General features: G+C 46.8%; 1 protein-coding gene across 4 annotated transcripts in view; it reads left to right on the forward strand.

Annotated features, from left to right (window-relative positions):
- Window positions 1–459: 459 nt before the first annotated feature.
- The window catches only part of PTPRE (protein tyrosine phosphatase receptor type E), a 109,976-nt gene continuing 87,783 nt past the window's right edge, over window positions 460–22,652 (forward strand). The window contains exon 1 of one of the 4 annotated variants that reach the window (XM_074591204.1): window positions 460–612. The gene's annotated coding sequence lies outside the window, so the exon portion shown is untranslated. Of the gene's footprint in view, window positions 613–14,890; window positions 15,031–22,652 lie in introns of those variants that run through there. The other 3 variants (XM_074591206.1, XM_074591205.1, XM_074591207.1) reach the window with 3 other exon arrangements.

A 22,652-nucleotide genomic window follows, 5' to 3' on the forward strand; every position in this document is an offset into this window, starting at 1 on the left:
CTTCTTGTCCTCCAACACCCCCAGCTCCTTCTCCTCAGGGCTGCTCTCCATCCATTCTCCGTCCAGCCTGGATTTGTGCTTGGGATTGCCCCGACCCATGTGCAGGACCTTGCCCTTGGCCTTGTTGAACTTCATGATGTTGGCATGGTCCCACCTCTGCGGCCTGTCCGTGTCCCTCTGGATGGCATCCCTCCTCTCCAGCGTGGGGGCCGCTCCACACAGCTCGGTGTCGTTGCCAAACTGCCTGGGGGTGCTGCGGCTCCTCATCCCCAGACCGAATCTTTTCAGCAGGAGGGAGCCCCGGTGATTAAGCACCCGCCGGTGCGCGGGTGAGCCCTGGGCGGGGGGGTGTCCCCTCCGCGGGTCCCGGCCCCCCGCTCCGCTCCCGCCGCTGCCGATGCGGGCGGTGTCCGCCAGGCGGCTCCGCGCCGCCGCCGCGGGAGGAGGAGGAGGAGGAGGAGGAGGAGGAGGCGGCGGCGGCGGCGAAGGGAAATTTCCTGCCTGGCTGCCGCCGCCTCTGCCCGCCGCCTGGGGCCGGAGACCGCCTGGGCGTCCCGCGGCCGGCCGCGCCCGCGGGGGCCCCGCGGAGCCGCCGCCGACGGAGCCGGCGAGGTGAGCGGAGCCCGGGACGGCGGAGGGACGGAGGGAGGGAAGGGGGAGAAGGAGAAGGAGGGAAGGACGGACCCGCCGGGCAGCGGGCTGGGGGCGGCGGGGATGCTGCGGCAGGTGCCGGCCGGGGTGGGGGGGGCCGGGGCGGGCTGCTCGCCGCGGGGCAACCTCGTGGCCGCCGGGCGCGGAAGGGCGGCCGGGCGATGCCCTCGGGTCCCCGCGGGAGACCGGGCCGTTCCCCCGAGTCCGCCTCGGGAAGCCACCGGCGTTTGCGTGCTCCTGCCCGCGGCCGCGCTGCCCTCCGGTCCCCCCCGGGCGGGCGGGGACACGCGCGTCCTCTTCTCGGCGGGATGCCCGCCCTCGGGAATCGCCCCCAGGGAGAGGCCGCGGGAGCCGAGAGGGCAGCGAGGACCTTCGGCTGTCCCCTCCCCGGGGGTTGTTACCCCAGGCTGGGTCTCTGGGCGATGGGAGGGAGCATCGGGGCCAGCGTCGCGCCCGGCTGGCAGCATCCCTGGTACCTCGCCTCCCAGCTGGGACGCGCCGAGTCTTGGCTGCCGGGAGCTTCCCCGGCCCCCAGGATGGGGCCAGAGTGGGAACTTCGGCTCTAAAAAGCCACTTATCTCCTTTCGGGGTCATCAACACCCTTTTCATCCTGCTCTTTCTGAGGTGAGCGGGGTTGTGGGCGTAATGCAGTGTTTGGACGAACAACAGAGGGGTGACGTGGCTGTGTACGAACTCTCTTCCTCTCCTTTGGGCAAGATTAGCATTGTTTAAAACCCGTATGGCTTCCATTTGTGCCATTTATTGGTTTCCTATGATGTTGTCCAGTCGGTTCATGCTGCCGACAGCGCGGTGCCCCAGCAAACGCTGTGATTTGGCACCAAGTGGTGCCTGGAGGAAGGTGGTCATGGGGGGAACCGGTGTCGGTGCTGCCCGGGTGGCCTTGGTGTTCTCCAGAGGCCCTGTCCCTTTGGCAGAGCCGATGGGCACGGCCAGGCTCCGGAGAGCCCGGAGCCACTGACAAGGAAAGCGCCTGGGTGCGTGGAGGTAGGTGTAAATCCTGCAGCTCATGAAAAACTTAATATTTTCCTTATATAGGCTGTCAGGGAGAAATCAGATGAGGCTTTCATGGAAAAAATCAAATGTATTATTTCTAAAACCAAAGGTATTGTGTTTTTTCCCCCCCCGTTGCTTACAGTTTTGCTTAAAATAGTGGGAAAAATAACGACGAACCTCACAAAGATAACAAAAAGACAACTTTTAATTGTCTCCAGCCGTTGGATTGTTTTTGCACTTTAATTGTGGGTTGTAGAAAGGGTTAATGGATATCTGCTGTGAGACTGAACAGTGTTTTTTAATTGGGAAAGGGTGTGTCTCTTTTTTCTTTTTTTTTTTTTTTTCAGTTTTTCTGTGAGGTTCCTCTCCTTGTGGCTTATTTCCATGGAGCGAGGTGATTTGCTGTGTGTTCAGCTGCCTGGCTTCTAAACCACTGCCCGTGCCTGATTTCTACGGGGTAGAGGCCGCTGAGTTAAAAGAAATGACATCGCTTGTCAAGCTTTTTCTTTCCCTAAGATTTTATAAGCTCTATGAGAAAACTTGGAAAGTAGAAATAAAGAGGCTGAGAATTGAAAAATATTTATTATGTGCGCGTCAATCTCGGCTTCTGTAATTGTTGTGCTTTGGGGCCTGTAAAAACAAATAAAGAAAGTCGCTTTTGATGAAAATTAATGACATTCAGCTGGAAACTTGATGACAAGCGGGGGGGTAACGGTCTGTAATTAGTGTCAGTGGTGCTGGGGGCTTGCGGGGCAGCCTGCCTCTGCTCTGTGCCCCCAGAGGGATGGGGGTAAGGATGGAGGTGGGACAAGCGAGGCTGTCCCACCTCCCTGCCACCCGGCTGAGGTCTCAGGGCCGTGCTGGCGGGGATGCCAACATCACCTACGGGAGCTCTATGCGAGGGGGAGTGGAGGGAGTTAAGCTAAAAACGTTTGTTTTCTCAAGGGACAAAAATCAGGTGTTCTAGAAACGTGGGAGAAGAAGGGATAGAATATAACGCGAGGAACAAAATGGTGTGGGTGTCGTGTTTGATTGCTTTAATTTGCTCTGACTTTGCTGACAAATAGAAGAATTACACCGGAGCTGTGTCATACCAGCCATCCTTGCTGGCTGTGCTTTGGCTAACATACTCTGTTCCTTAAATGCATTTAATATATTCTTCCAAGTGAAAAACGAAAACTGAATTTAACTGAAAAGCTTCCCGTGCCCTGGATCCCTTTAATAAACCCAGGCATCTTCGCATACCTCAAATCAGTGAGATGCTGCCGTTTGGACTACAGTAATTTATCCTCAGCCTGTGAGGTGCAGGTGCAAAGATGATAATTTTGGCACACTTGGGTCCTAGTTCGCTTTTGTATCTTGCCTCCTTTCCCCTTTTCCACTTCATATGTTTATGTTTATCTATCTGTTATCTAACGCAATCAGGTTTTTCCAGCTGTACGAGCGAAGGGCTCTCTGCCAGAACAGCTGTCTTGAATCCCTTTTTTTCTTGATCTTATTTTTCTTCTTCCGCCCCCCCGTTGCATTCCCAGATTATACGGCCTGGGCGATGTCGGAAATGCACCGTGTGGGCTGAAATTATGGGAAGCTGGAAAGTGATGGTTTGAGGTCTATGTAAGACCTTCCTCTTCCAGGCGGGTTCTCGTGAGGCCGAAGCAGGGCATAAGTAGAGCCGTGGTCCTCATGCGGGAAGGAGGGTGACAGCAGTGGCTTACGGGGATCTTGAAGTTTGTCTTTTCTTGGCGTCATTCTCATAGGACGGTGTGTGCTTCGTTATAGCAAAACCTGCTCTCATCGTTTGTTGATTGCAAGGCACCTGCCTCACGCTGTGGCCGCTGTGTGCTTTTTTGATTCTTCTGTATGACACGTTGTGTCATAAGTTGGGTTGGTTTTATTTTCTTGAGCCATTGAGTTATGGACCAAAGCTGCGGAGCTGTGTTATTGACTGAACCAGTTTTAAAGTATGTTACAGGAACACTTCCACCGGTGTACTTGGTGACCTTTTCCTCTTTCATTTAAGAGGTTACGTGAAGAAAAATAGGTGGATGTGGGTTGACAAACTGCAAAGTGGAAAAGAGCTGTAGGAAATCTGCAGTGCAATGTTGCCTGGTCACAGCTGTCCTTGGTGTCTTCTGAGAAGTCAGCCACGCACGTTATCGGTAAAGTGCTTATATACTTCTTTACTTCTTCATGTTTGATGATGTCCTGTGAATGTGTTCACCAAGATTTTGGAACAGGTCAGTCATGCTGTAGCAAAGAACAAGAGCCGAGGCAAGTGACCATAGGAAGTTCCATCTCAACATGAGGAGGAACTTCTTTACCCTGAGGGTGGCAGAGCCCTGGCACAGGCTGCCCAGAGAGGTTGGTGGAGTCTCCGTCTCTGGAGACATTCCAAACCCGCCTGGACGCGTTCCTGTGCCACCTGCTCTGGGTGACCCTGCTCTGGCAGGGGGTTGGACGGGATGATCTCCAGAGGTCCCTGCCAACCCCTGCCAGTCTGTGATTCTGTGAAGTGCTGAATGGTGTGTAGGGTGAAAACCAGAAAGATAAAAAGGAATACTGGATGCTTGCCTTACTGATATGAACACAGTCCACCCTGCTCACAGAAGGAGTGGGAGCTTCTGCAGGAGAAATTGTTCAATTATATGGAGAACCTGAGGATTATGTTTGTACGTCCTTTGAATGATATTGTCATTTTGTGAATGTGATACTGTATTTCAATCTCTGTTTCCAAAATACTCTTCAGCAGAGATTTATGGCAGGGCTTAGCACGAGGTGGAGATCCTGTGGCTGAAGGTTGTATCAGAGCACTTGAAGGCCATCAGCAATGAATGAAGATGCTTTTGTGGAAAAAAATTGCCTTTATATAGAAACATTAAGGGGAATGACTCTGTATCTGGAAGTACTCTGAAAATTTCTCAGCAAAAGCAGCTGGCAATAAAACAGATGTTTTTGCTAGAAGATGCTATTCCGTCAGTGTCAGGGGGTCGGTAAGAAGGAACCGTCTGAGGGGTGGTGGCTGGTCTCTGCATGGAGCAGAGGTGGGGGCAGTGTGGGCTCTTGTTCCTGCCCAGAGGATGGGGGAAGCAGCAGCGACCTGTCTTCCGCGGGACAAACCCGTGAGCTGAGGACCATGCCATAAAACCTCTGGTTTCGGGAGGATGATGCTGAGGGGAGACCTTCTCGCTCTCTACAACTACCTGAAATGAGCTTGTAGAGAGGTGGGGGTCAGTCTCTTCTCCCAAGTAAGGCGATGGGACAAGAGGAAACGGCCTCAAGTTGCGCCAGGGGAGGTTTAGACTGGAGATTAGGAAAAATTTCTTCACCGAAAGGGTTATCAAGCATTGGAACAGACTGCCCAGGGCAGTGGTGGAATCACCATCCCCGGAGGTACATAAATGATGGGGAGATGTGGTGCTGAGGGACATGGCTTAGTGGTGGTTTTGGCAGTGTTGGGTTAATGGTTGGACTTGATAATTTTAAAGGTCCCTTCCAACCTAGACCACTCTATGCTGGCATTTTAATTTCTATATAAAATGTAGCAATTGAGGGCAAGGTGAGGAGATGGCTGAGTATACAGGTGCATCCTTGAGTTTACTGAAAGGCGTAAAGGGCTCTTAAGAGTTTTGTCTGGGTTGGCAAGAGTGCTGCGTTCAAAGCAGAGGGAGAGAGGCATAAGAAATCGCTGCCTGTTTAAAATGGAAGGTCTGTTACTGTAATCATCGTGTTCGAGTTTAGAGATAACCAACACAGTTTAGCTGATCCTGGAATGTAATCCATATGCTGCATTTCAGAGAAATACTTGTTGTTTTGTTTGTTTGTTTGTTTTTTTAAATTAGTATATAAATAGTGTAGTCAGAACAGGGCAACGCGGCGTTCCTGGTGAATAACGTCTGCAAACTGAAGCTTTGGCACTTGCTCCACATCCAGCGCGTACTGGGATGCTGCGGTTTTCCAGCCGGGCATCCCTGGCACCTGGGAAGCAGCAGCGGAGGAGCCAAACCTGGGGGCTGCCGCCGTGATGCCTGCGGTGAGCAGGGCTTTGTTTCTTGATAGGCATTTCATTATTGATCTCTGGATACAATATTAATGAAAGCACGATCCCTCTGTAACCCAAAATGTAATTTGGTGCCCCATAATCGAAAGTATTGTAAATTGAGTTGATACATTATTAAAGAGTTCTGAATTGCGTGTTCTTTGTGGAGCACCGTTTATGGGCACCCTGTATGTGATGCTCGTTTTATGGGCTGGGAGCTGTCTTAGGGAACGATTCAGATATTGCTTTAACTGATTTGCGATGTGATGCAGCAGAACTCAAGCTGAATGAAAAGTGGCTGTAGCCACCAGGCTGCTCTGCGCAGGGTTGTTGGTTTTGTTTCTTTTTTTTTTTTTTTTTTTTTTTTGCATCCTTTTAAACTGTAATCTTACCTCTTTTACCCATTGCCTCTGCCCTTCTGCACAAGGATTCATCCAGGAGTAGTCTTTGTCCTGTCTGATAACAATGTGTATTGTATAATCCCAAATGCTGTAAGGGTTAATGTTTAAATTTTAAAAAGTGCCTGTATTTATTCCAAATTTTTTGCTGAAATGTAGATATCTTTTTAAATATATACGTACAACAGACCAGAAAACTTGTGTAAGCTAGAGCTGAAATGAGATACTGATAAGACTGAGATCAGGAGAAACTCAGCAGCAGCAATTTATTGAAGTATTTGTACAGGATTTATTTTTTGAGTTATTCACCACATCGAACGTGTTTTTAAGGCATGTGCACAGCGTTGTGCTTTTTAATTCAGTCGACTTACTGCAGGTGTAATAATTCCATCAGCGATATCCTTTTGCCTGCCAAAATCCTCTGCGTTGTCTGCAGAGGATGCCTTTGGGAAACGGAAGAATAGATGGGAGATCCTCTTACTGATAGGAGAGGGTGATGCTGTTGGACTGTAGTTTGATTGCAGTGTGCTTAGATTTTTTTTATTTATTTTTTTTTTTCTTCCGAAGTAAGCCAGCAAAGTGAAGCGGCAAAGGAAAAAGAGCTTCTCGCAGAGATCTGGTGCTCGCCCAGGCAGAAGTGATGTATCTGTGTTCAAAGGCGTTTCCTGGCTAAGGGAAGAAATAAAACTGGAAATAAATTTGTTGAGGTAGTTTGATGCTTGCAATGACAGCTTATTGTACCTGGGAAATGTGGCCCAACTCAGTCGTGGGTTTTTCTACCCATGCTTTTACCCCCTCTTCAAAAGGAAAAAGTGCTCAGTCCTGAACACTTTGGTTATCCGAGATTTTCTTTTTCTAATGTAAAGTAATAATTTTCAGTAAGAAAGAGAGATCCAAGCAGGTAAAACCAAAAACCAGAGCTGCAAATCAGGTAGAGGCGTGATGATATACAACTTAAAAAAAACCCAAAACAATCCAGGAGGGATGTAAGTGGGAGTTTTTGGATTATTGCTGTTGAGAAGAGGCAGGTGTTTCACGCGGGACGGGAGCCAGGATGCCCCCGCAGCTGGACGGAGCTGGAGCAATCGCGCTGCCCTTCGCTGAAGAGAACGCACACAAACAAGGATGCAGCAACATCAAGAATCAGCAGGAAGAATGCAGTCTCGAAAAGGCTTTGGGTCAATAGTATTATGATTTGTTAAGAAAAAGCAAATAGCAGGAGATTTACAAGGGAAGCAAGCGCGAAGTGTGTTACTCATCTGACTTTAAAAAGATCAGGACAAAATAATTAGATAAGCTGGAGGATTAACTTTTCTGCCAAAGCAAGGGAATTAGATGAACTGAGAGGTCTCCTCCTGCTTGTAGGTTTTGTGGCTCCGGAGGCATTATAAAACAACGCGGAATTAAATATGCGACTAAACGTTCATGACGAGCTCTTACTCTCTTGAGGCCAATGGGTTTCAGGTTTCCTGATGGTTGGTTTTTTTCTTTAATTGTTGTGGTTCTTCAGTAAAATCGATACCTCTTTCATCTGAAATAACCTTTAAAGCAAGCTTAGAGAAAATGGAGCGCTGCTGTAGTTCATGATGGTGCCCCTTGCAAGGGACTGACCGAAGACCAGCAGAGTTGGTTATGGGCCAGCATAGACAAAGGCTGAGATGAAGTACGGGAGCACGATGCTTTTAAACAGCGCTTTCCTGTGGACATGGTGTAACGTGGATCGTAAGGAGGACAGAACGGTTTGGTTGTTCGTATAGAGCTAGTACTTCCCCGGCCTGCGGTCTGGCCACCCAAAGGTCACGGTGCCCCATGGTCTACTGGTGTCCTGTCTGTGTACGCTCAAGGGTGGGACCGCGCTCCGTGAGGTTCATGCTACGTCTTCCTTTATCTTGGAATTTGGTCCCAGAATTTGTTACCTCCCTTGGTTTTTTTTTTAATTAAAATTTTTATCAGCAACGCTCTTTGATCAATGAGAGAAAAAAGCCTGTGTAGTCACGACTTGAAGCCAACGATGAGAATTCGTGGTTGAAGACCTTCATGTTGTCAGTGTATTTGATAAAGGATCCGTCAATATTTCCTTATCAAGAGCTGTAATTCTTCAGCTTCAGAGCAGTTTTCACTGCTGCATGGGATGCATTTTTATTTGTTTCTTAGGGGGCAATTCCCTTTTCAGCCAACCTTTCTGTCTTTTAATTTAGTTTTGGTATAATGTGGCAATTTGTAAGCGCATCTGTGTGTAAAATCTGCAAAGAATTTACCATACCTTATTAAGATACTTTCTTGTCTGATCGGCCTGACTGGTCCTAGGTCTGCTTTCGCTCCTGGTGCGCTTCAGTTGCAATTTGTAGACTTCCAACGCGGTAGCGGCGAGAACCTTTCAAAGTGTACTTAAAATTATGCTTTTTCTTAGCAGATTTTATTGCTGAACATGCCGATTTCTTTACCTGTAGCTGTTTCTCAAATGATTTCCAAACTAGTTGTGCAAATTAAAGAATAAATAAGCAAACAAAACCAATCTTTGTCCAATACAACTGTATCTATTAATCCTTCACCTTGCTTGCTGTTTCTTCTAGTAAATTCCATTTTTATTGTCTTTTGCCCTTTAATCTTGTTGTCTTTGCTGTTCATCCTTTGATTTTTTTTTTTTTTAAATTTTTTTTTTTGCTTTCCTAGCCTTAGTTTGTGCTGTAATGTGCTGTACATTGCTTGGGCTACGGTGCCGTGCCTTTCCATGAGTAGTAGCCTATTGATTTAAACCGGCTACGAATAATGTTTGTATCCCGTGTTCTACGGGTTTAGATGTCTCGGGTACTTCCTGAGTTTTTTAATTTACATTTGAGTTTTGTGAATGCGTTCGGTCATACTGTCCAACGCCACTTTAATTACTCAACAATATTAATTTATCTGCTCCCTGTCTTCCTACCAATCTGCTACAATTGGGCAAAGTTTGCAAGAGCAAGACTGTGGTAAAATATCTTTCGTATTGCAGAAGAAAAGCCAAGTTAAAATGATATATGCTTTTCCTGTTAAATACAGGGATGAGTTTAAATGGATTCACATTATCATTTTGTTTGCAGTTGTCAAAAGCTCATTAATTTTAAGTCAAACTACCTAGCTTGCTGCTTCAAATTGCTTTTAAATTACACACGTGCTGATCAATCTTGAAAAGCCGAATTAAAAACTCGGCCGAGGGCACGTTTCAAGGCCACAGATACAACACTTAATTCTAATCTGTTTTTTCCCAGGCTAACCTCCCACCTCCAGCACCTCGCCGGTTCCCGGCAGAACTGGGAGGAGAGGAAGTTTCAGCGACTTAAATATTTCTGGGAAGGCGGGGAGGAAAGGAAGAGGTGGAAACGGGGAACTATATTTAAATAATGACCTATTTGCATTACTTCGTTTAAACTGTTGGAAACAAACTTAGGAAGGCGTGGCGTTGAGATATTGGTGCTATCATAACGTGTGATTTATTTATTTTTTTCTTTTTTTTCCGAGGAGATTTGCTCCCACTCCATGGTAAGTCCCTCTCTGTTTCACCCGAGCACAGCATAGCGTGACCAGGGATACAGAATGATGTGCAGGAGAGCCCTTAGCAGTCAGATTCCTTACTTTTTCCTTTTTTGCTATCTTTAACCAGCAAACTGCAGAAGTTATTTAGAAGTTATGTGTACGTGCGGCTTGATAGAGTTGTAATTTTTTCTGAAAAAGCTTGAGAACTGCTCTAGATAAACTATTTACCCTTGGAATTTGGCCTCATTTACCAAGATCTTCAGAGGAAGAAACCTGAATAATTACCGAACTCTCTGTAAACAGTGTTTTACATTTCCAAAGGCCCTTGGTTAGCAGTTTATTCATTGAAATGAAAGCTTAATGCCTTCCAAAAGAGACTTCAAATTTCGCCTAGCGTAGCTCTGCGTGCAGTTAACATCTCCAGGCTCAGTTCTGCCAGGCTGCTGCTGTCCCATCAACAGGGCTGCACGCTGCATTTTCCTCCAGTAAGGTTATATTAAATGTGATTTCTATTTAAATATAAAAAAAAAAAAGTAGCAGGTTAACTGTGCACAGTATCTTCTAGAATTTTATTTATTTTTTTTTTTGGTGCTCAGTCTGTCCTCATCTACCAGGCTCTTTCCCATCACTTTTAGCAGCTGTAATGTCTATATTCCTGATGTTGGTTCTGCTTACAAAAAGAAAAAAAAAATTAGGAAAAAAAATTGGTAGTGACTGAGCTTCCGTGGCATCTGTATCCTAGAAGGAGAGAAAGCCAGCGTGAAGGAACTGCGGGCAAAGTTTGAAACAGCTTGCACCGTACTGTTCCCTGATAATATCCCGACTTCTTTGGGGCATTACGCTTTCTGACTGATATTTCGCTGCAAGTGATGTTTTCGAGCTGTCAGCCTCTGTGGGAAACGGAGGTACCTCCTCTTCCTCTTTGGGGACTGGGTAAGAGAGAAGTGAAACCCGGGGGCCGTCGGGAGGAGGAGCGCGCAGAGCCTGGGGATGGCGGCCGGTTTATCCCCAGCCTGCCCCTCTCATCCATGCGGCTCTCATGGCTTAAGTAACTAAGACTATGCAGGATGCTTTGGTGCTGAAGATGTTCTTTAAGAACAGTTATGCTCTGTGTGCTTCTAGTGAAATTGGACTTAAAGGTGGCTGGCCATGAAATGCCGAAAGGAGGAAAAAAAGGCGATGTTAGGAAATTCCCTCTGGCGGAGGGCTGTGATTTTTATTTCTTTACAAGAGAATGAGATTGAGATGAACGATGTGCAGTGCTTGTGCTTCCAGCAGTAGATTAGCAAAAGAAAAATCCTCTGGTTTTTGAGGTGGTGCATTTATTTACCTTCGCCCTTGGGGCAAGGTAGGACGCACAAGCGACTTGGTATTTTTGGAGAAATAGCTCATCTTGGATTTCTTGGCGGATGGATAGATAAGAATCCTCTGTTCCCGTCCAGCCTGGCTCTGGTCTGCCGAGATCTGTCCCCTCCAGAGAGAAACTGTCCAGCCCCTTCCGAGCGATGTGGTGTGACTCGGGGCCAGACCATCCCCGAGCTTCGGTCCCCAGGGCACCTCCGTCCGAAGGCTGCGCTGCCGCCCCGCGGGACGCTGCCATCGCTGGGAGCTGTAATCGGAACCAGCTCCAGAGCGTGGGAAAGGAAGGAACTATCCTGCCGGATGGCGGTTTGCAGAAATATGCCCAGCTGTCGAGGGGCCGGGGGGGAAGAAGCGAGGTTTTGTCAAGTTTTCAGCTAGAAATGCATTCACAGCTGCGTACCGGTTTTTGGAGGTTTGTTATACGCTTTTATTTCTTGCCTTCATACCCAAATTTCTATCTATTTTGAACTCCTTAAGTTTAATGACCTCTACAAAACATAGTCTCCTTCTTCAAGACTTCCAGGCTCTCCTCTTACAGCTGGACATGAAGTCGTTGCACTGTGCTGTTTTACAGCCTCGTATCTACCCAACAGGGCTTTGGCCAGCTTTTAACATCTTAAATGATGATGTTATTATGCAGAGCTGTGTTCAAGGGGTGGTGGATTTCTGCTTATTCCATTCACGTACTGCTCAAGGTGCAGTAATGTTACTCACAGCGTTGGTGGCAGGCTCTGCCCATGCTCCGTCCCGCTGCTCTCAACCCTGCTTGTATGTGAGTAATTAATATCCGCATCACTGATTGGATCCATCAGGCTTGGTTTTTCTTAAGCAAAATATGTTTCTGAAGCCGTCCGTGACCCAGATGCGTGACAGTTGCTTCCCCAAAATACGTGTGCTCTGCCTGGGCATGAAGAGCTGCGTTCTCATCCTCATCCCTGGGCTTTCACCCCTGATGCGAAACCCCATAATAACCCTTGCGTGGCTAATAACGGAAACACCGTCTTTGTGACAAACACAAAGAAAGGGCCTGACGTGGTTCAAGTGGTTTTCAGGGATCTGGGCTGTATTACAGAAAATAGCGTATCCTCATTTACTGCTCTCTGTGGGTGTGTTTTATTATGGCCATAATATAGAGGCTGACGACTCAAGGTCATTGGGACAGGCAGACTGGTTGGGATGCGTCAATAGATATCTATTAGTAAAATTTGTGGTAGGATCACTTTGAAGATACTCCTTTTATAAAAGTACATTTATGGAAAATGCTTGTATTGTATTTCGCTTTTAAAAACACTTAAAACCCCAAACCTAAAAGGCTTGTCCTGCAAAGAATGGTGTGCCCCTTTGATGGTACTTTAGTGCTCGGGTTCATATGCCCCCTTATTAAGAGGATGGACAAATTGAAGTTTGGTAGAGAGTAGGTGCTGTATCGCAGCTCCTCGCGTGTGGAGCATCACGGTTAAAACTGGAGCTGGGATATCCTGCCTTCCTCCCAATAGCTGCATTATCATAGAATCATAGAACCATAGGGTTGGAAGGGGCCTCTGGAGATCATCCCGTCCAACCCCCTGCCAGAGCAGGGTCACCCAGAGCAGGTGGCACAGGAACGCTTCCAGGCGGGTTTGGAATGTCTCCAGAGACGGAGACTCCACCACCTCTCTGGGCAGCCTGTGCCAGGGCTCTGCCACCCTCACAGGAAAGAAGTTCCTCCTCATGTTTAGGTGGAACTTCCTATGCTCAAGTTTGTGCCTGTTACCTCTTGTCCTGTCACTGGGCGCCACTGAAAAGAGCCTGGCCCCATCCTCCTGACACCCCCCCTTTCAGTATTTATAAGCATTGATAAGATCCCCCCTCAGTCGTCTTTTTTCCAGACTGAAGAGACCCAAATCCCTCAGCCTTTCTTCATCAGAGAGGTGTTCCAGTCCCCTCATCTTCTTGGTAGCCCTTTGCTGTCCCCCCTCCAGCAGTTCCCTGTCCTTCTTGAACCGGGGAGCCCAGAACTGGACACAGCACTCCAGGTGCGGCCTCACCAAGGCAGAGCAGAGGGGGAGGATGACCTCCCTCCACCTGCTGGCCACACTCTTCTCGATACACCCCAGGATGCCTTTGGCCTTCTTGGCCACAAGGGCACGTTGCACATTATTCCCATGGCAAGGAGGGTGCAATGTGCTCTGCAGCCTCTCAGGGTGATGGTCCTCATGGCCAGCGTGTGGGTGGGAACTCGTATTATTTTTCCCTGTTTGGGAGCAGGTCCAGGGTCCGGCTGGTGCGGGGGTGGTGGGAGGCTGTGCCCCCCCAGCTTCTGGCAGAGCAGGCTCAGCCCTCGGGCTGCCTCGCCGCCATCGTTCGCTGTTTGCATGCACACAGCGCTGTATTTATCTCTCTGAGAAATGGGTGTTCACGCTGGTTGTGTTTTAACGCTACTGCTTTTGCCATGATCGGAATGGAAACTTGATGGTTGGGTCAGTTTTCAAACCCGTATCTGTGTATGAGGCCTGCTGCTCTTGACACACTTATCAGCCCCAAATGTCCTCCTTAATACTGTGTTTTTCCAAGATTAATTTAACGTATTCATGTGTTTTCAAAGGCAAATTATTTGTGAATGTCACATAATTAAAGGCTCTAGGAGCCTAGATACGTGGCTATTTTAAGTATTACTGTGAATGTGAAAACTTGTGTTTCCCAGTTTATAAACTCGGGTACGTGCGCTCCCCAGCGCTGTGCCCCTACACGAGCAGGCTGGTCTACTTAACCTGTCTTCAGTTGTTAGAGGGGACCTTCTGCAGGGATAATTCGGACAACCTGTGGGCTTCTGCCCTGTGCTGAGGGCACTTCCCGTCTTGAGATGCTTGTCCTACCTTGTCCCTCTCTCTGATGAGGGAAGGGAGCATTAACTGGTTGAGTCCTAGTGTTGGGTAATGTACATTTTATATATCTATTTATGCCTATACCTATATAGAGATTGATTCTTACCACTAGAAGAAACTTACCAAAGCCAACAGAACAAGACTAAAATATTTTAAATGTGCCATTTCTAGTATGCGAATAACAATGATAACCCGATTAAAATATTGGTAGGCAAAGCACATGGACAGTGTGAGTGGGAATAAAGCAAGGTGTGATCTTAAGATTTGATTTGAAGCCAAACTTCAGCCTGTTGATGTTTAGTTTCCAGGGGTGGAGGGGGCTTATGTCAGGAAACAGGGCTGTTTGGGGAGAGGCAAGACGAAGAAAACATAATGTGAATTTTAGAGAGGGCTGTGGTGATACCTGGGCCGAGTGGCAGATGGGGGAGGATATGAAAAACCCCCAGAAAGAGCAGGGTGTGATGGGTGGACGCGGGCTTGTGAGTTCTGGGCTTTGCTGGTCATCGCCCTCTTGGTGTAGCTAGCTGTAGGATAGGCGTCGCAGCTGGTGAGGGCGATGGGCTCTCCTGTTTCTGCTTTGAATGACAACCGGGATCCAGAAAACACGTTGCAAATGTATCCTTTCGTGCATTAAAGTCTTTGTTATAAAAATTATTTTTATAGCAAGGTCTGCCCTTGTGTTTTAATGAATTGAATCTGGCTGTGCTGTAGCTTTCACTTAGGTAAGCACACTTCCCAATTGCCTCGCGTTTCAAGACGCTCCCTGGCTTTGATGGCAGTTATTGACACTTGCTTCAAAATGCAAGAATGAAATGGAAAAGCTGAAGTTTTTAAGAAAACGTTGTATTTCTTGAGTATTTTTCAGCGGAGGCGATATGAGCACATCTGTTGATGCTGCCGGGTAGGCTGCTGCTCAGCCCTGACGCGAGGCGCCACAGACGCCCATTGTGTCGGGCGACAGGAGCGGCTCTGGAGCTGGCTCGTCACACAGCGCCCAACACTGCGGCTATTCACGGCCTCCCCTTCAAGGGGCTGACAGCAATCCTCATCCCTCCATAGAAACTAGAATTCTCCTCTGGGATAGAAGCAACAAAGCTCCAGGGGGAAAATGACCGCGTTGAGCACGGGTTTGATTCATCCTGTCAACGGCAAGGCAGGAGCGTAAGGAGAAACCTTCTTCCCTCGGCCAAGGCAGGTGGTATCAGCTCAGGGGTTACGGCTGTGTTTTATATAAATTTATCTTTCTCACAAGTGATGTTTGTGGGGTTTTTGTTTTTTTTTTTTTTTTTTTAAATCTCATTAGGTCAAATCAAAAGGGCACAATGCTTTCCTTAAAGATTCCTTGTAGTACTGGTCTTTTTCAAAATTTATTTATTTGATTTTTTTTTTCTTAAACTACTGTATTGATTATATGTGTATTGATGGATGGTATCTATGGAATATAAATGCAGCTTCAAAATACTGCTGTGATCTCCGGTAGAAGGAAAGGGGAACCTTTGCGGGTAGTTTCAGCGTCTAAAAATCAATAGTAAGAAATGATACAGCGTGTAAACATCGGGAGTACTCCCGCATTTGCTGGGAATTGCTGGCATGCTGGAATTTGCCGCTTAGGAATTCACAGCAGTTGAGCAGTAGCTAATAAATTTTCAGAAGTATTAAAGAGATTCTGTTAATTTTCGGGGCCAAAAAGAAACAAAACTCAGAAACCGCAGAGGCATTTGTGTAATTTCTAACTCTATATTTAAGAACTCCCAGGGGAACCTCTTAAAACCACCAGGTGTTTTCTAGCTTTTTAGGTCTTTATTGTTTTCTAGCTTTTGAGATCTCCCTGGAAACTTATACACAATTGCATCACATGCCTCTGCTCTTTGATCAGGATCTCTAACGCTGAAACTGGTGTTTAATTGCAACACGCGCTCTTTGGTAACGTGAATTTGTGAAATAGTGAATCCTTAAAAAAGCTTCATACCCAGGTCATGGTAGATACGTACTCAAACTCAAGCGGTACCAAGTGGTGGCAATTGGTAATTGTTGTTGTAAAACTAATTTTGGGATTTTGGGGGACGGCAGTGTTGTTGTTCTGTCTCTGTTGTTTTGTTTGTTTTTTTTCATTTGGGTATTTTTTTTTAGTTTATTTTAATTATGACCAAAGTTAAATAATTAAGCAAGGGTGATGTTTATGGCAGCAATTCCCTAGTGTTGCTGAGCCCCAAAATAGGAGATTTCTCGATCCCGAATCCCCGTAGCCCATGTTGCTTCTGGATTGTTTGGCAGCTGTTCATTTTCTTTTATTTTTTCCCAAGGCATGCAAGCAGGTATTGAATACATTTATGCTGTCATGTCTCTCTGTAGGAAGAATGGGCAAACGAGGCACTGCCTGTTTATAAAGTTTCTGGAACGCTAGAATCATTTGTGTGCTTTGTTTCCAACAAACAAAGTCAGGACAATGGAGAAAGGATATTGTTATTGGGCCTCTGGGACTTTACTACTGCATTTTATTTTGAAATAGCTTTTAATATTTCTGACCTGATATCCTGAGCAACGTCAGAAAATTCCAAGTGGACAGCTAGCTTTCCTTATTTTGGAAATGTCTCTGCTTTCCCTTATTTTTATTTTATTTGTTTTTTTACCTTGAGATGCAGGTTATTTTCTTAATGCCAGAACAGCTCATCTGCTGGTGGTGCGCCATGGCATCTGAAAAGTTCAGCAAAAATTAATTCTCAACACAAATCAAACCAGCTAACGTAGTGCCGATGTCCTGCCAGAAGGTGAAGCGGAAAGTAAAAAAGGAAAATAAATTATGCCAATAAATAGCATCACGAGAGGGAGCACTGAACATAGGGTTAGGTGATGGTTGTTGTTTGAGATTGTCTTGAGTGTCCGTCCGTGAGCTTTTGGCCAGGTAGGATCAAGTCTTCCAAAAAACATTTCAGATCTTCCACTTTCGTCTAAATGGACGAGGAACCTTTGTCGTGTTGGATCCTACAGGGGACTAAGATTATGTCATGGCCTTGTGGTCAGAGATCTGAACCCAAACTCTTTCTCCTTCCACCCTTGAGTAACACTAGGTGTCATTATGCCTTAGATAACTGTTAAAACTTTATTTTAAAATGTTGTTTCACGTTAACTGAATGCCCTGGGGCGGGCAGGGATCCCTCGCTCCAGCCTGAAGGGAAGCACTTGAACGGCACTTCGACACAACAGTCCAGTTTGATGCTGTCTGGGATTAATTTAGAAGGTTTGGGGCGTTTTCTGGGGTTATTTTTGCAAGAGAAGAAACAACTTTCTTGCCAGGAGCACTGCGCGTGGGTGGGCTGTGTCTGGGCGATGTTGCACTTCAGTTCAGTTCATCTCTTGGGTGAGACCTTCTCTCCATTTATGTCCTCAATAACATGTTTACTGTTATCATTTCAAGAAAAAAAAATTCTGCTGGTTTTTATTTTCCTTTTACAATGTTTCTGTATAACAAACGGAAGGAATTTACTGCATGTTCTTGCTGAGTTAACCTCAGTTGCCGGTAGCCCACGAGGAGCAGCCAGGAGCCAACTGAGTTTGTGCAGACCCTGTTTCGGCAATACTTCTGCTACCCTTGAAATGACAAGTTGACTCATATTGTGAAATAACGTGTGGTATTGTGAACGTACTGAGTATATTATTGCATGGTATTAAGACACTACCAGGGATAGGTATCTGGGCTAATGTTGTGGCATTCTTCTGTGTTTCCTTTCAAGGCTTAGGCTACGTCATTCTGAGAGAACGGGAAATTACTATTAAAGAGGAGGTAAGAGTTGCCGTCAAAGTTCGTTTTTCAGGATCATTATAGAATTTGCCACATGACTCGAAGAAATCTCATTGGCAAACGCAGGCTTTGGAGAAGAGGAGCTACAGAAAGGTGCTTCTCCTTCCAGTAAATGCAGGAGGAATGGAGAGAGAGAAATCCTTCCTTAAACGCACGGATGCATTTGCTGCCATCAGTAAAAGTGACTCAGGCGTTCTGCACATTGTCTCTAAAAGATGAAAAAAAAAAAATAATTGTAATAATTAGAGGAGCTTATGATGACTCGGTAATAGTCCTCATCTTCCAGCATTCGTGTTGTTATTTAATTTCTGAAGTCTCTGGGCTGAGGCGTGCCGCTTTTCTTTGGTTTCCCCCCCTCAGCTGTAGTTTAGCTAGTGAGAAGCTGCTTAACTGGCCACAGCTCTGAGGTCTCGGCTTCCTGAGGGCCCCGAACTTTAGGTTGAAGGATGAGAACAATCAGAGGTATTTAAAATTAGGCCCTTTCGGTTTCTGTCCCCTAAAACAGATCTCCCCGGGGGTTGTGGTTGCAGTAAGGGGCCCTTCACACTCCACAGGGAGATGTGACAGAGAAACACGCGTGACCCAAGAGACTGCGTGTTGGTTTTCTGCCACATCCCTGGCGTGCCGACAGTCGTTCTTGGTGTGGTTCATCGGTCTCTTGAGCAATTCCCGTCATTGTTGCTGGTTTCTGGACCTGCCTGCCAGGTCCCATCACCGTCTCTGCCCCTCCTGTAGCCTCAACGTCGGGCACGTAGGAGAGAAGAGCACCCCAGCAGAAAAGGCCTTTCTGAGCTGATGGATTTCTAGCTCTGTGGTGTTTATAGTTGAATTCATCTGTGCAGGTCTGTCTGACCACCAGCATTGGAGAGAAAGATTCATCTGAAAGACAAGCTCTGTTATTTCAGCCTTTTGAAGGCAACCAAGACACAGAGGGTGTTTTCTTCATGGTTAACATAGACAGTCTGTGCCAACGGCTGGGCATAACTCTCCACTATTTAAGGACTGGAAGAGACTGAGGCAGCAGAAGAGCCCATGGAGAGTCAAGTCTGCCTCTTGACTTTTAAACGCTTTCATATGTGGACTTCACTCTGGAAAAAAACCATGTGTAATACATGCATTGGATGTTACGGGAGTCTGGAGGTGGCAGGAGTCACAGTGCTGGTGATCATCCGCAGCCTTGAGCAACGCCTGGAGGTCTCGGAAAATATATCAGTGTTTGTTACATGTTTCAGCTTGGAGTTGTAGAACTCCTTCTTCATTATGTTTTTGTAAAATAGTGAGAGTCCATATGAAATCTGGTATTTTTGAAAGGAAATGTATCTGTTTTCATTTCACCCTCCCACCGGTGGTTTTTGTTTTGTATCTGGATTGCTGGTTGTTTATCCAACCTTCAAACGTGGACATCAGACATACTCCTGGAGCCAATAGTAATAATGACTTAAGGAAGAATGAAGTTCACCGTTTCTGTTCGGATAATCATATGGAAGAATAGCTGAAATAAGCAAAAACTGAGAAAAGTTTGAGTTTTCATCAGCCGTATTAGGCAAATAGTGGTTCTGAGTTTCTACAGGAAGGTCTTCGGATAGCAGCGTCCAAGCGAAAAGGTCAAGTCCCTGGAGGACGTGCCCCATATATTCAAATGAAGAAAACTTTGTATAAATGGAGGTCAGTGAGGAGTGGTGTTCCCCAGGGGTCAGTTCTGGGTCCAGTCCTCTTCAATATATTCATCAATGACCTGGATGAGGGGATACAGTGCACCCTCAGCAAGTTTGCTGATGACACCAAGGTGGGGGGGTGGCTGACACACCGGAAGGCTGTGCCGCCATCCAGAGAGACCTGGACAGGCTGGAGAGTTGGGCAGAGAGGAGCCTCATGAAATTCAATAAGGGCAAGCGTAGGGTGCTGCACCTGGGGAGGAATAACCCCCCGCACCAGGACAGGTTGGGGGTGACCTGCTGGAGAGCAGCTCTGTGGAAAGAGACCTGGGAGTCCTGGGGGACAACGGGATGACCATGAGCCAGCAATGTGCCCTTGTGGCCAAGAAGGCCAATGGCATCCTGAGGGGGCATTGAGAAGAGTGTGGCCAGCAGGTGGAGGGAGGTCATCCTCCCCCTCTGCTCTGCCTTGGTGAGGCCGCACCTGGAGTACTGTGTCCAGTTCTGGGCTCCCCGGTTCAAGAAGGACAGGGAACTGCTGGAGAGGGGACAGTAAAAGGCTACCAAGAAGATGAGGGGACTGGAAGAAAGGCTGAGGGATTTGGGTCTCTTCAGCCTGGAAAAAAGATGACTGAGGGGGGATCTTATCAATGCTTATAAATACTTAAAGGGTGGGTGTCAGGAGGATGAGGCCAGCATCTTTTCAGTGGTGCCCAGTGACAGGACAAGAGGTAACGGGCACAAACTTGAGCATAGGAAGTTCCACCTAAACATGAGGAGGAACTTCTTTGCTGTGAGGGTGGCAGAGCCCTGGCACAGGCTGCCCAGAGAGGTGGTGGAGTCTCCGTCTCTGGAGACATCCCAACCCCGCCTGGACGCGTTCCTGTGCCACCTGCTCTGGGTGACCCTGCTCTGGCAGGGTGTTGGACGGGATGATCTCCAGAGGGCCCTTCCAACCCTATGATTCTATGAAATGCGAACACGAAAAGCTCCCTGAGGGCAATAGCTTTTATTTATCCCCTCAGCGTTACAGAAAACAAACTTGGAACCAATTTTTCCTCTTTAAAGCATCACTGCGAGTCTCTGGAGGCTGCTGTCCTCCTTCCTGCACGTTTACAGGTCTCCAAGGAAGGGTCCTCTTTAGTCAGCTCAGTATGTGAAGTTGGAAGTTTCTCCTGCACTAAGGCGGAGAAAGAGTTTGTTCTCATCTGTCCTCAAAGAGAAAGGCAGAAAAGGCTATGGGTTAACTTGGCATCAAAGCACATTTGTAATGAAAATTGGCAATTGCAAGGAGGGGGAAGGTCATGTCTCCTGTCAGATGATGAAGTAGTTACTTGAATCTTCCTGATTGATCGTGGAATGGTCAGGGCTAAAGCAAGGCTGTGCTAGAGCGAAAATGAAGGTGATACTTAAATGTTTCCTGCTGTTGAGGTTTGTGATTGTGAGAATCCTGTTGAGATAAAACTTAATGCCTCAGAAACGGGAGATGCCATCCACTTGACTTGTGTCATCTCATTTGGAACAGGTTTTTTAGGCACTAGTTGATGGAAAAATATATTCTTTAAATAATATTTAATGCAATCTGTCGTGTTTGTGAAGTAAAGTTGAATTATATGGTCTGTGGAAGAAGGGATTGAAGGAAATAACTTATTAACCCCTATTGGTGATCTGACGGTGTGGATCCTGCTCCCGGGCTGCAGATGAGGGTCCCGACCTGGGACCGCCGGTGTCCGGGATGGGTAAGGGGTTAATGCTTCAGTTTGCCTGACGCTGGAAAAAACTACGCTGAAATCTGTGCAGATGGTTCACAATTTACTTGAGCACTAGGCAGAGATGTCCGCAGGACCTGCACGCGGAGGAGCTGCTTTGCTCGTGGCAGTCGGTCCTTCTGGTCTGTTTATCTTCCCTCTTGCCCACAGGGAGCCGTTACGTGAAGGAGATTTTTGGACGGGAAAAGTTACAAACTAAACAGAGAAGACAGAGAAAGGCTGAAGTAAATGAACTAACAGTGTTCTTGTTTTGTCGATTTGAATGAAGGCTGTTGCGGTTGTACGAGTGTCGTCTTCCAGCAGAAATTTGTTAATAGGCTTCTGCCTGTCCTCAGTTACTTATTCATGCCCCTGAGCTGCCACTCACTGAAGATGTGTAATGCTGTTATTTGCGGGCTGTAAATCAGATCAGGGAAATGTTTCCTTCTGGAGGGCTCTTGGTTTCCTATTTTATTTATTTATTTTAACCTAGATAGTTTCTCTGGCTGGCTTGCAGCAGACAGTTATGCCAACACCAGTGGTGGAGCAGTGCAGAGCATCTGAGGTGGTTCTCGGCTATGGAGAGAGGGCAGAAGAGAAGGATGGGGGGGAGAAGGGAGCCTTTGATCTTGGGCATTGTTTTTGTTCCTGTTTGTGTTCATGCCCGTGCTGCACTCTTGCTCTGCCGATGCTGTGAGCTGCGCTTCCTCTCGGCGCGATGTTGAAAAGAAGATCCCCTGTGGCTGTACGGTGTTTTGGGTGGCTGCATCGCAACTGGGGGTCGTGTCTCGGAGACACCACGTAAAGACAAAAATAAAAAGATTGAACAGGAGTAATAATAAATGAATTATTATTACTGCAGTATGAAACTCGAAGAGAACCGTGTTTCCGTAAAAGCCCGGTTGGCTGTGAAGGAGCTGCCCTTTCCTTGGGCGGTGGCAGTAGGTGCCTTGGCCAGTAGTGCCTGTAGGGTAGAGAGACTTGGCGTTGCCCAATAACCCCAGGTTCTGACTTTGATTTGTTGCTTCCCTTGGATATCCCTGTGTGAGATCATGCTCTTGTACCACTTAGCTTGTCACGTTTGTCCTTGGTGTGGCACTTCTCTGATTGTCCCGGGGGAAGTCGCCTTGGTCTCAGTAATCCTTTCAGAACGAGCATATTATCAAACGCTAGCGGTATTACCGGACGTTGCGAAATAAAGTTGTTTTCAAGACATATATGGACACATATTAATGCAGAGCTTAGTCATCAAGTTTTTCTCCCGTTAATTTCTCAAATAACTATTTAAAACTCTTCAATAACAAATACATCTTGGCTATTTAAAAAAGGAAAAAAAAAATCCTCTGTGTATATCTCTGTTATCTTCTTCAGAATTACAATTTCTCCTCCGACACAGAGGGTAAATCCAGAGCTTCTAAAGCAGAACCCTAAAATGTTTGCTGCAAACACACATCCCTTGTTAACTAGTATTTACATAAAACATGCTGACACCACTTTGGGGAGATTGAGTAGGATGCTTTCTCAGCTGTTGAAATTTGCACACGAGATGGAAGATGTTTTGATTTAAAAAAAAAAAAAAGAAAAAGAAAAAAAAAAGGGTTAGCTGAATATTTTT

This window comes from Larus michahellis, chromosome 6 (genome assembly GCF_964199755.1).
Source record: "Larus michahellis chromosome 6, bLarMic1.1, whole genome shotgun sequence".
NCBI classification, from domain to species: domain Eukaryota; kingdom Metazoa; phylum Chordata; class Aves; order Charadriiformes; family Laridae; genus Larus; species Larus michahellis.